Source organism: Canis lupus, chromosome 15, assembly GCF_003254725.2.
Source record: "Canis lupus dingo isolate Sandy chromosome 15, ASM325472v2, whole genome shotgun sequence".
Taxonomy (NCBI): domain Eukaryota; kingdom Metazoa; phylum Chordata; class Mammalia; order Carnivora; family Canidae; genus Canis; species Canis lupus.
In genome coordinates, this window is record NC_064257.1 from 2,506,983 (window position 1) to 2,519,579 (window position 12,597).

General features: G+C 40.4%; 1 pseudogene; it reads right to left on the reverse strand.

Moving 5' to 3' along the window:
* Positions 1 to 1,004: 1,004 nt before the first annotated feature.
* LOC112642301 (zinc finger protein 684-like) lies at positions 1,005 to 11,728 on the reverse strand (annotated as a pseudogene).
* Between the last annotated feature and the right edge of the window lie 869 nt (positions 11,729 to 12,597).

The window sequence follows — 12,597 nt, forward strand, 5'->3', positions numbered from 1 at the left end:
TTAGTGTACATACACACCTTTGTGGTTTGCCGAGTTGTGACTACCTGTTTAATTAGCATGTAGTCTTAGTATGGAAAACTTTGCGAGACAAGGCTTAACTTAGATGTGATGGATATTCAGAAAAATCACTCTCATGCATAAGCCTTCACCCATCATCACCCTACAAAAACGCTCATGAAAGAAAAATAATTCCAAGTTCACACATTTAATACTAAAACTTAGGTTTGCAAGAGAAAAGCTGATTTAGAGAACTTAGGTTGAAGCTCAAGGCTGGACCTAAGCCTCACAACCACTGAAGAAAGGGTTTTAAAGACTTTCACATTATCAAGCAACACTTAAAGTGAAATGTAAAATTTCCACTTAAATCACTGTTGGTTCATGTGTCTTAAAAGAAAACAACAACAACAAAAAAAAGAAAACAGAATTTACATAATGTCAAATTAAAAAAGAGCTGCTATACAGCTCAAGGAAGCAGAAAAGGTTTTCAATAGCTTGATACACCTGTGCTAGTCACCTGGAAATTTCCAAACAAGCCTATTTCTGAATCCACTTCCAAAATGAAAAAGTAATAATTTTCTTCCAGAAGTCTCTGCAAAGGATCATGATGCCTAATTTTTCTAATGAAGTACCCTAGTTATGTGCTGCCTGAGTAGGTTCACTCCTACTTATGTAGCTGTGCCAGTGAAATAGGATGGCTTTTATTTACACGATTACCTGAAGAAATGCGTCTCTTCCTGTATTAAGTGCTTGAAGTATTACAAAACACAGCTGCTTTCTTTCTTCAGTGTCCAATCAGGATTAAATACACACACACACACACACACACACACACACACGTTTTGGTGTTCTGCATAGACATCAAATATATTACCCAATGTCCCAGCTGAGCAAAGGCAGTACAAGACTTCATCACTCTCTCTGACTTATGTTATTTAAAAGGAGGCTCCAGAAGGCTCAGTAACAACAGCCACAACTATACACAGGTGCCATGAAATGGTTAGAGATAAAGTTTACAGTACTGAACTTTATTCTATACAGTAAGCCATAAGTTTCACGAATTGGCAATCCTGCATATGGTGATTTTAGGTTTGAAGAGACAATGATGGTATTTAGCAGATATTTTACCAGATATAATCCTAGTTTGAAGTCTTATATATATTTTTATTGCAATAAAATTTACTATTTTAACCATTTTAAGTGTACAATTCATTGGCATTAAGTACAATCACAATGCTGTATAACCATCACCATAACAGATATAATTTTGTGTAAGAAGTGCATAGCATATATTTCAAATCTACGGTTACCCAAACTTCCTCAGTTTTACACTATATAGTACGATTTTCAACTTACAACTCAAAATTTTCTGTAATCTTCTCAATAAAAGTAGTAGTATCACAGAATATGAATTTCAGAGCATGCTTTTCCACATTTATCCAATTCTCATGATGAATTCTTTGCTGCTTCATTAAAAGGCTAATTAACTGCAAGTTTTCCCACATTCATGCAGCTTCCATGTTTTTATGACTTCTTTGATGGAGAATAAGATGTGTCGTCCGGTTAAAAGATTTCCCACATGCACTACATTTGTTTTGGTCTGCTGTAGGAGTTGAGTAATGTTTAAGGAGATGTGACTTCTTGATGAAGGCTTTTCCACATTTAGTACATCCATGAGGTTTCTCACCTGTATGCATCCTCTGATGCATGACAAGCACTGAGGAGTCTGCAAAGGCTTTGCCACATTCTCTACATCTGTATGGTTTTTCTCCTGTATGAATTCTAGAATGTTATAAAGGGATGAACTGTACTTGAAGGTTTTCCCACATTCTTTACATTCACATAAGTTCTCAAGTGTATGAGATTTCACATGTTGGGTAAAGGAAGAGTGCCAAGTGAATGACTTCCCGCACTGATGGCATTCATAAGGTTTCTCTCCAGTGTGAAGTCTCTGGTGGACCACCAGTTGTGCTTTATGCATAAATGCTTTCCCACAATCGTTGCACACAAAGGATCTCTCCACTATGAATTTTTTGATGAGCTATAAGGTGTCCCTTACTGTTAAAGCCTTTCCCACAGTCATTGCATTCAAAGGGTTTTTTTTTCCTCATATGTTTTTTTCATGTCTAATGAGATGAAACTTCTTTTGGAAGGCTTTCCCACATTCAGTGCAGCCAAAGGTTTTTTTTTCTTATAGGCTTCTTTTCATGTCTAATGAGACAAAATTTGTTTTTGAAAGCTTTTCCACATTCCTTGTATTCACAAGAGTTTTCTCCAATATAACTTCTATTATAACTAAGCAAGTACAAATTATGTTGCAGACTCTTTCCATTTGATTCACATTTATGTTGTCTTTGTCTTGAAGAAATAAATTTTATATTCAGATTGCAATTTTGGACTCTCTCCTTGGTCAGTGTTTTCTCAAAGATGAACATCTCTTGATTCGAAAAATTGTCTTTGCTTCCCTCCTGTCTCTCTAGTATATCATCGAGTAAGCAGCTAACTTCTAAAAAGGTGATAAATGAAACATTCCCGGGATCCCTGGGTGGCGCAGCGGTTTGGCACCTGCCTTTGGCCCAGGGCGTGATCCTGGAGACCCGGGATCGAATCCCACATCAGGCTCCCGGTGCATGGAGCCTGCTTCTCCCTCTGCCTGTGTCTCTGCCTCTCTCTCTCTCTCTCTCTCTCTCTCTGTGACTATCATAAATAAATTAAAAAAAAAAAAAGAAACATTCCCAGTTACTCTTTCCAATCTCATGTTATAAAAAGAAAAAAATTTAAATTTATAAGGTCAGCGACGATGCCTATCTTGACCACTTCTATTCAACATAGCCCTGAAGTCCTAGCTAGGTAGATTCAGTAAGAAAAAGAAGTAAAGGCATCGAAACTAGAGAGGAAGATGTAAAAATATCTCTGTTCACAGATGATAGGATTTCATATGTAGGAAACCCTAAATATTTCACATAAAAACTATTAGAACTAATATACAAAGTCAGCAAAATTACAGGATTCAAAATCAATATACAAAAATCAGTTATGTTTCCATACACTGAAACACTCCAAAAAAGGAAATTAAGAAAATGTTCCTATTTATAATAGCATCAGAAAGAATCAATTAGGAATAAACTTAACAAGGAGGTTAAAGACTTGTATACTGACAACTACAAAATACTACTGAAAGAAATTAAAGACAAGTAAATGGAAAGACATCTTGTGTTGGTGAACTAGAAGACATAATGTTGCTAAAATGTCCACACTACCCAAAACAATCTACAAATTCAATGCAATTCCAATGACATTTTTTTTTGCAGAAATAGAAAAAAACAATTCTAAAATTCATATGGAACCACAAAGGACTCAAATACCTAAAATATTCTTGAGAAAGAAGAACAAAGCAGGAGGCTTCACACTTCTTGACTTGAAACCATACTACCAAATTACAGTTATCAAAACAGTATAGTACTGGCATAAATATAAGACATATAGACCAATGGAAGAGAAGAGAGAGCCTAGAAATAAACCCATGCTTACATAGTCTTCAAAAGCAAAAAGCAGGCTTCCATCCTTCAAAAAGTGAAGGATGGGGAAAGGATGGTCTTCAACAAATGGCTGATATCTGGGAAAACCAGATACTCACATCTAAAAGAGTTAAAGTGGACCCTAATCTTACACCATATACAAAAATGTGTTAAAGGCTTAAATGTAAGATCTGAAACTATAAAATACCTAGAAGAAAACACAGGGGGGAAAACTTCTTATGATTGGTCTTGGCAAAGACTTTTTGGATATGACTCCAAAAGCACTGGCAGCAAAAGCAAACACTGATAAGTGGGACCACATCAAATTCAAAAGCTTCTGTGCAACAAAGGAAACGATCAACAGAGTCAAAAGGCAACCTACAGAATGATTTAGAAGAAATACTTTTAAAACATTTATCAGAGGGGATCCCTGGGTGGCTCAGTGGTTTAGCGTCTGCCTTCGACCCAGGGGTCCCAGGATTGAGTCCCGTATCGGCTTTCCTGCGTGGACCCTGCTTCTCCCTCTGCCTGTGTCTCTGCCTCTCTCTCTCTCTCTCTCTCATGAATAAATAAATTAAATCTTAAACAATTTATCAGATTAAGATCTCAAATCTATAAGCAATTCCCACAACTCAATGGCAAAAAAAAAATGGGCAAGGGACTTTAATAGACCTATCTATCTCCAAAGGAGACATAAATGGTCACCAGGCATATGAAAAGATGTTCAGGGATCCCTGGGTGGCGCAGCGGTTTGGCGCCTGCCTTTGGCCCAGGGCGCGATCCTGGAGACCCGGGATCGAATCCCACGTCAGGCTCCCGGTGCGTGGAGCCTGCTTCTCCCTCTGCCTGTGTCTCTGCCTCTCTCCTCTCTCTCTCTGTGTGCCTATCATAAATAAATAAAAAAAAAATTGTTTAAAAAAAAAAAAAAAAAAAAAAAAAAAAAAAAAAAAAGAAAAGATGTTCAATATCATTAATCAGTGAAATGCAAATCAAAACCACAATAAGATTACACCTCACATCTGTTAGGATGTCTATTATAAAACAACAACAACAAATAACCAGTACTGGCAAAGATGTGAAGATACTGGAACCCTGGTACACTGCTGGTGGGAATGTAAAATTGTGCAGCCTCAAAATATCAAAAATAGAACCACTATATGATCCAGCAATCCCACTCTGAGCATTTATCAGAAAAACTGAAAACAGGATTTCCTGGAGATAGTTACAGCCTCATGTTCATCACAGCATTATTCACAATAGCCAAGAATTGGAAATAATCTAATGTTAATCAACAGATAAAGGGATAAAGAAAATAGAGTATATACATACATACTTTTTAAAAGAAGGAAATTCTGTCATAAGCTATATAGATAAATCCTGAAGACATTAGGCTAATTGAATAAGCCAATCAGAGTGGGATAAATACTGTAAGATTCCGCTCATATAAGGTATTTAAAAGATGAAACACACATGGGGCACCTGGGTGGCTCAGTCGGTTAAGCATCCCAACTAGATTTCGACTCAGGTCATGATCTCAGGGTCCTGAGATAGAGCCCTGCATGAGGCTCTGCATCTGCATGGGGATTGGATTCTCTCTGTCCCTACCCCCTGCCACAATTTCTCTTTCTCTCTCAAATAAATAAATAAATCTTTAAAAAAAGACCAGACATAAATTCCTTTTGCATCTATTATCAGTTATTTCTATCACTTGACATGACTTTGTCCTGAAAATCACCTACTTTTTATAACCTCTTTCAATCTCCCAGATAGAACAGTCTCCAGAACCCTGCTTTGCCCATGCCACCACATGCTTCAAATCAACATTTCCCATTTTGGTCTCCACACTTAATGACTTCTATTAACTCTGGAGACCTGAAACACAAAACTTCTAGTTTTTAGCAACTTTGCCTTTATATGTTTTGTAGTCAAGAAGGTCAGTTCTGATTGTTGCCATGATGCCGCAACTTGTGCAGTGTAACATCATCACGGCCAAACTCAAATCCCTACAATGCTAAGTCCACTAATATAGTAACATTAGGGAAATTGGGGAGAAGAGGGTTTTTCACTATTTCTGAGATCGGATTCCCTTCCATTAAGGGGGAATATTCGTGTAACACTTGAGACTCTTAGCTTATTCCTTATTTCTCAAATCCATACAACATAACTACCTTACAAGAACCAGATGTCTGGAAAAGATCTGTGAACACACCAAGGAAGGAAGAAGAATGAGGATTTCACAAATTAAAAGAACAAAGCAAGGACCTACATGGAACAGGAGGTGCAGGGAGCCAGGGCACAGGGGAGAGGGATATCCCTCCATACAAGAGCTGGCAAAGAGAAAGAGCATCTATGTGGACAGAGTGACAGCGAAGGTGTTATCTGGGGATCTGACGATATTATGTCAAGTGCACCCAGTCACTTCCAAAGGTGTGGGGCTCTTAAGAGGTGCTTCCTGAAAGAGTTGCTTTAAAGGTACCTTGTCCCTCACACTGATCAACTGGAATCTCAATTCCAAGGACTCTCATCTGCCTGGTTTTCTTTCACTCACCTGGATAGTGCCAACGTGGCTTCTCTCCCTCTGCCATCCATGGCTCTTGTCCTTGCTCTGCCTTGAAGATCACTTTTGTTTTGGTAACTGGGTCCCCTGTTCATGAGAAACAAAACAGAACTGGAGACAAAATGCTAGAGATAAACGACTACCTCACAATTCAGGTCTGCCTCCTTGAGTCTCAGGGCCTGGAAAGAATGACAAACAGACTTTAGAATGGACAAGACTGGGGCGCCTAGGTAGCTCAGTGGTTGAGTGTCTGCCTTTGGCTCAGGTTGTGATCCTGGGGCCCTGGGATCAAGTCCCACATCAGGATCCCCGCAGGGAGCCTGCTTCTCCCTCTGCCTGTGTCTCTGCCTCTCTCTGTGTCTCTCACGAATAAATAAATAAAATCTTTAAAAAGGAAAGAACAGGGATCCCTGGGTGGCGCAGCGGTTTGGCGCCTGCCTTTGGCCCAGGGCGCGATCCTGGAGACACAGGATCGAATCCCATGTCGGGCTCCCGGTGCATGGAGCCTGCTTCTCCCTCTGCCTGTGTCTCTGCCTCTCTCTTTCTTTCTCTGTGTGACTATCATAAATAAAATTTAAAAAATTTAAAAAAAAGGAAAGAACAGAAAAGATCCTGCTCCTCCATTTGAGAGGTAGAAGCATAAACACACTGTTTGTGCATGATCTCAAAGAGTTAAGATTAAGAATCTGTAACCGCTACCATTCAGGGCCAAACTTAGGAAAGCTTCAGAACATCCACAGCTTCCACAAGTCCTAAGGGAAGGGCACTTATGAGTATATTCTTAGTTAAATTGAAGAGTTATCACCCACTGTCCTTATCCACTGAGACTGAGGGGGGCACTTGATGGGATGAGCACTGGGTGTTATTCTATGTTGGCAAATTGAACACCAATAAAAAATAAATTTATTAAATAAATAAATAAAGTTCTCCAGCATCACATCCCAGTACAGTTTCCTCTGAGTACATTCAAGCAGCTGCCACTCCTCTGGGGTGAAGTCCACAGCCACATCCTGGAATGTCACTGATGCCTGTAACAGCACATTCATCTTCAACCTGTAGTGAGGCCACTTGGGGGATGTGGAGGGGATTCAGAGCAATTCCTCTGATTCTGTTCATTGTTCTGAGTTTGCAGTGAGTTATACGGGGCAACTCTATGTACTATGTACTATGTACATACTACGTACATACTTGACTCAGAATTAAAATTTGTGAGAGAAGAAAATCACATTCAAACTGTCTCATCACATACATACACACAAGTATATATACATACATGTATATACATCCATATATATGGGGAGGGAGAGAGGAAGAGAAGGAAAAAGAGAGAGAGACAATATTAAGTTCAGTGAGTATTGTTTTAGCCTCATGTATTATGTTTATACAAAAGGACGCTAAACAATGGTCATAGGAAAACTGCTATTGCATCCATAACAAATCTCTTACATAATAAACACTTGGCAAAATTTTTCTTTCATAGTCTGTGCCAGCCCAACCTTTATCAATGGAATTGTTAGACCTTATTCTCTAGGACAAGGGCAAGAATTCACTGACTGCATATGGTTTTCCTATGACTGCCAAGATTAAACACATGTTTACAAATGGTGTGCAAACCCTCTGGCCTTCATATCAGCTTCCTAAGCTTGTATTCAATTTAAATTTCTATCTGTATTTTTCCTGTTTTTTAATATATTGAGACTTTTCCATGTTAGTACGTGGATTCTTAAAAGTCACTGCAAATCTACCAGAAAACAAAGCGAAATTTGATTGAACAAATGGATGAACAGATGGATGGATGGATGTCTTGCCTGGAAACTGGTCATTTTCTGATGCTCATGGGAAAGGACATAGATCTATGAAAACAAGACTACAGGTATTTTTCTCTGCCTTTCCAGCCTAGAGATAAGTATTCATATGCCAGCTACAAAAAAGGCTACTTGCGGAAGAATGACTTTTCAAACAAGTCAAGAAGTCCATATTCTGGAAGCACCAACTTGTCCACTTTTTTAAAAGATTTTATTTATTTATTCATGAGAGACACAGAGAAAGAGGCAGAGACACAGGCAAAGGGAGAAGCAGGCTCCATGCAGGGAGCCCGATGTGGGACTAGATCCCGGAACTCCAGGACCACATCCTGAGCCAAAGGCAGACACTAAACCGCAGAGCCACCCAGGGATCCCCTTCCAGTTTTAATTCTGATATGATTGTAGGAAACCCAGACAAGGATGTTCTCTCTTGGGCAGAGAATAACATTTCTTCCCTATTGATCTATCACGACTTACTGTTAATTTCTTATCTAGTGATTTCTTTTCACCCAGAAATTTATTCTAAGAAATAAAAAGAGATGGATGCAAAGATTAAAGCCTGGGAAGGGGAGCCAGGCAGGCAGGGTTCAAATTCAGCTACTCCACCTACTAACAGTGTGATCCTGAGAGAACTACCTTAACCACTCTGTATTTCACTTTCCTTATCTGCAAAATGCTGATAATAACAGTACATATCTCACAGGGCTTTTGTGAAGATTAACTAAATTAATGCATGTAAAGCATTCACAACAATATATGGCTCATGGTAAGCACTCAGTAAAAGTGTAATTATTTTTAAAAATAAAAAAAGGGAGGACAGGAGAGATAAAAAGCAGTTTTCACATCATTGCTTATAATATGAAAACACTAAAAAAATAATATGAAAGCACTGACAACAGCCTAAATATCCATTAATAAGGTGTTTTTAAAAAATGCGATAGGAAGATATTGTTATGGAAAGGCGTTCCATCTATATTTGTAGGTGAAAAAAATACATTAAAATACTAGTACAATCCTTCCCTGCACTTTTTAAAAAATATGGACACAGACACAGAGATGCACAACCTTGGCAGCCATATATCAGACTGTAAATAATTATTACTTAAGAGGTGTAAAGAGATAGGGTCATATGTAACTTTTATGGTTGTACTTTCTAGGTTTTTTTATAATGCATTACTTTTTTCAAATATATATATGCACATATACACATAAAAAACAGATTTGCAATTTGCAAAGATACAGATAAAATTTAAGTCAAGGTCTGTAAGTCCCTACACCATCTTGGTTTCACCTCTTCTAACCTCGTCTACTTCAATCTTTCAATCCCTCCCTTACAGCTCACCGTGATCAGACCTCAGCTTTCTTGCTATTCTTCCAAAAGAATACCAAGGTTGATTACTCAGGATCTCTGTACATTTCTTCTGCTTGGTCTGTTCTTCCCCAGGAAAAACCCAGATATGGCACAGCTCACTGTCTACATTCCTCAAGTCACTTAGCAGTGAGGTTTTGCTTCACCACCTCATATAAAATAGCCTCCCTCACTGTCACCATCACTCCATACACCCTTACTCCTTTTCCTCAAACACAGATTCTGTACCTGTTCATTTGGTTTTTATTTCCTTCCATGAAAAACAGGCTCTATTTTGTTCACTGACAGTACACCAAGCACCAGCACAGTGTTTGGTCCACAACAGATACTTAGCATATGTTTGCTGAATTAATTAAATTAAATTAAAAATTAATTAAATTAATTAAATTAAAGGATAAACCCCTTTTAGTGTTGGTTTTCTCCTTGCTACACGTTTTCTAAAGAAACTTATTAAGCGGGCAGCCCCGGTGGCCCAGTGGTTTAGTGCCACCTTCAGCCCAGGGTGTGATCCTGGAGACCCAGGATAGAGTCCCTGCATGGAGCCTGCTTCTCCCTCTGCCTTTCTCTCTGTGTCTGTCATAAATAAATAAACTAAATATTAAAAAAAGAAACTTATTAAGCAACTTGGGCCCAAAGGAACTGTGAGGCAGGAAAAAGAACAATGGTCTGGAAACTAAAGACTGGATCTGGGGCCTTTCTTAGCCACTAACAAGACACGAGGTCGCAGGCACTCAATGGCCATCGCTGAGCTAGTTTCATTCCTCCTTAAAATGAAGAAGTGGAACTAGAAGATTCCTAAAGACCTTTTAGCACTCCTGGTCTGTAATTACTCTGTAAACTATTTCTGCATTTAGGTAAGGGGAAGAGAAAGAATCAGTATCCCCAAAAGGCAAATGTAACAACAAACAGTATGGAGCCAGCCTCATATTGAAAGATCCAATGGACCAAAAGGAAATGAAGGGAACACAGCTGTGCTGATGTGTTTGTGAGAGACGGGGAGAGGGGAGGAGACACCAACAAAGGGAAGGGCAGGCAGATGGAGAGGGGGGTGGAAATGTGTTTAGCAAAGAGCTACCAGTTTCTTCTGGTAGTAGGTCCTGATTCTTCCTTTCCTTGATCACACCCCTCAGGCTCCTCCTGTGACTATCCTCTTCCTGTGGAGTCTGACCACATACACCCAACTCTCCGTTTTTCTGTAATTCTCACCTCTCTTCTCAAACACTTAGGACCCCTCTACCCACACAGTCCTTGAAGGCACTCACAGGTAATGCCATGAGTCAAGCCCTACTCTCACTAGACAGGAGGGACAAACCTTGATGCCTGTCTCTCCTGAAATGGGATTGGAAAGTCACAGTTCCGGACAGTCTCCTCCCGTTTCCTTCTTCTAGAAAAGACGGACTGGATGACAGAGAAGCAACACTCCTTCAACTGGAACCTTCACGTTGGGCCCCAAGTCTGTAAACTCACCATCACCTGTGGCCCTAGGTCGGCCTCCTGCAGATTTTAACTGGGGCGGCTGGAAACCAAAACTGGCAGGAACATGCAAGAGGGACCCACGGGTTCAATTACACAGCCTTCCTGCAGAGACACCAAGAGTTCTCTCAAAAACCAGGGATCACAAAAACACAAAAACAAAATCACGGATCACAAGTTGAGATTCACTTAGCACTCACTCCTCAGAAAGAATGCAAACTTCTTTGTTGTAGGCAGAGTACTACATTACAAAAAGAAATGAAATCTCAGGTAAAACTGCGTGGAGTTTGAATACTATCTCCTCCACTTACTAGCTGTGTGATGTGAAGCAGGCAACTCCGCATCTCTCTGTAAAACGATGAGGACACTTACCCTACAGAGTAACCATGACAAGTAAATGCCACATTCTTTGCAAAGTGCTTAACAGTGTCTGGCACGGGAACGCTGGTTCTCATCCCCGCCGCCCTGAGGGGGTTCACTGTCCTCTGCGAGGCAAAAGGCTCCTGGAGCGGGGATCCCTGGGGGCGCTCCGCGGTTTAGCGCCGCCTGCAGCCCAGGGCGTGATCCTGGAGACCGGGGATCGAGTCCCACGTCGGACTTCCTGCAGGGAGCCTGCTTCTCCCTCTGCCTGTGTCTCTGCCTCTCTCTGTGTGTGGCTCTCATGACTAAATAAATAAAATCTTAAAAAAAAAAAAAAAAGGCTCCTAGAATGAGGTGAGCAAGTTCAATGCCCAGGCTCCGTCCGCAGTGCACAGCGCAGTGCACAGCACCTGCAACAGAGCGACTGACCCGCCGCACCCCAGCCACACCCGGGCTCCGGGAGCCTGGCCCTTCCTCGGCTTTCTCCGAGCCAAATGCTCCCGCGCAGACGGGTTACCGACAGGTTTACTTCTTTTGCACGAACCAGCCGGTCTTTGCTCTTCATCTGTCCCTCCAGCGGTTCAGAGTCACTGACAGCTCAGCGACCAAGCCGGCGGGAGAACACAGGGCACTTCCCCCACGGCCCCTCTGCGCGTGCGCGGAAGGAGCGCCCCGCCCAGATTTCCCAGGGTCCTCCAGGGACTCCACCTGAGACTACATTTCCCAGAAGGCTCATGGAGTTTTTGTCCCGAGAGCAGTAGGAGTTTCCTCTTCACCTGGTGGAGATTTCTGGTTGGGTGGCGCTTGAGCTTCATGGCCCAGGGCTCTGGTCATATTGAAGGCAAACGTGTACGGAATTTTTTATTTATTATTTTAGACGTGACATATAATAAGTATATGCCATATCGACACACAGCAAGTAGGAAACAGTAATTCATTAAAAGGAGTTGGTGTCTGAATAGATGTCCAAAGAGATAAAAGTTGATGAATTTGTGACTCACAGTCTTTTGACCGAATTAACTAGGCCTTCGACCTGTTGTATGCAGGAAAGAGCATTCGAACTGTTGTAAAGCTTTAAATCCAACAGAGAAAACATGTCCATCCTTGTACCCAAGTCTTGTGGTCCAACTGGAACAGCCAGACAAGCAGGGAGATGCTCTTCCAAGTTCACAGCCTCTTAGACCTTTTCTACTCCTACTTCTAGAATAACCTTCTCTAGGGAATAATATTTTTTGTATGATTCATAAATCTCTAATCAAGGACAAGGCTAATACAGTCATAAATCTGTTTTCTGAACTCTCCTTCACATGAATAATTGCCAACCCATTAAGGAATATTCTAACATAATAAAAGTAATCTCTGCATCTGTCAAATAAATAAATAAATAAATTAATTAATTAATTAAAAAACATATCTTGGCCAATTATAATTTCTTCTTTCATTTTCTTTCTTTTTTTTTTTCTAAAGATTTTATTTATTTATTAATGAGAGACACAGAGAGAGAGAGAGGCAGAGACA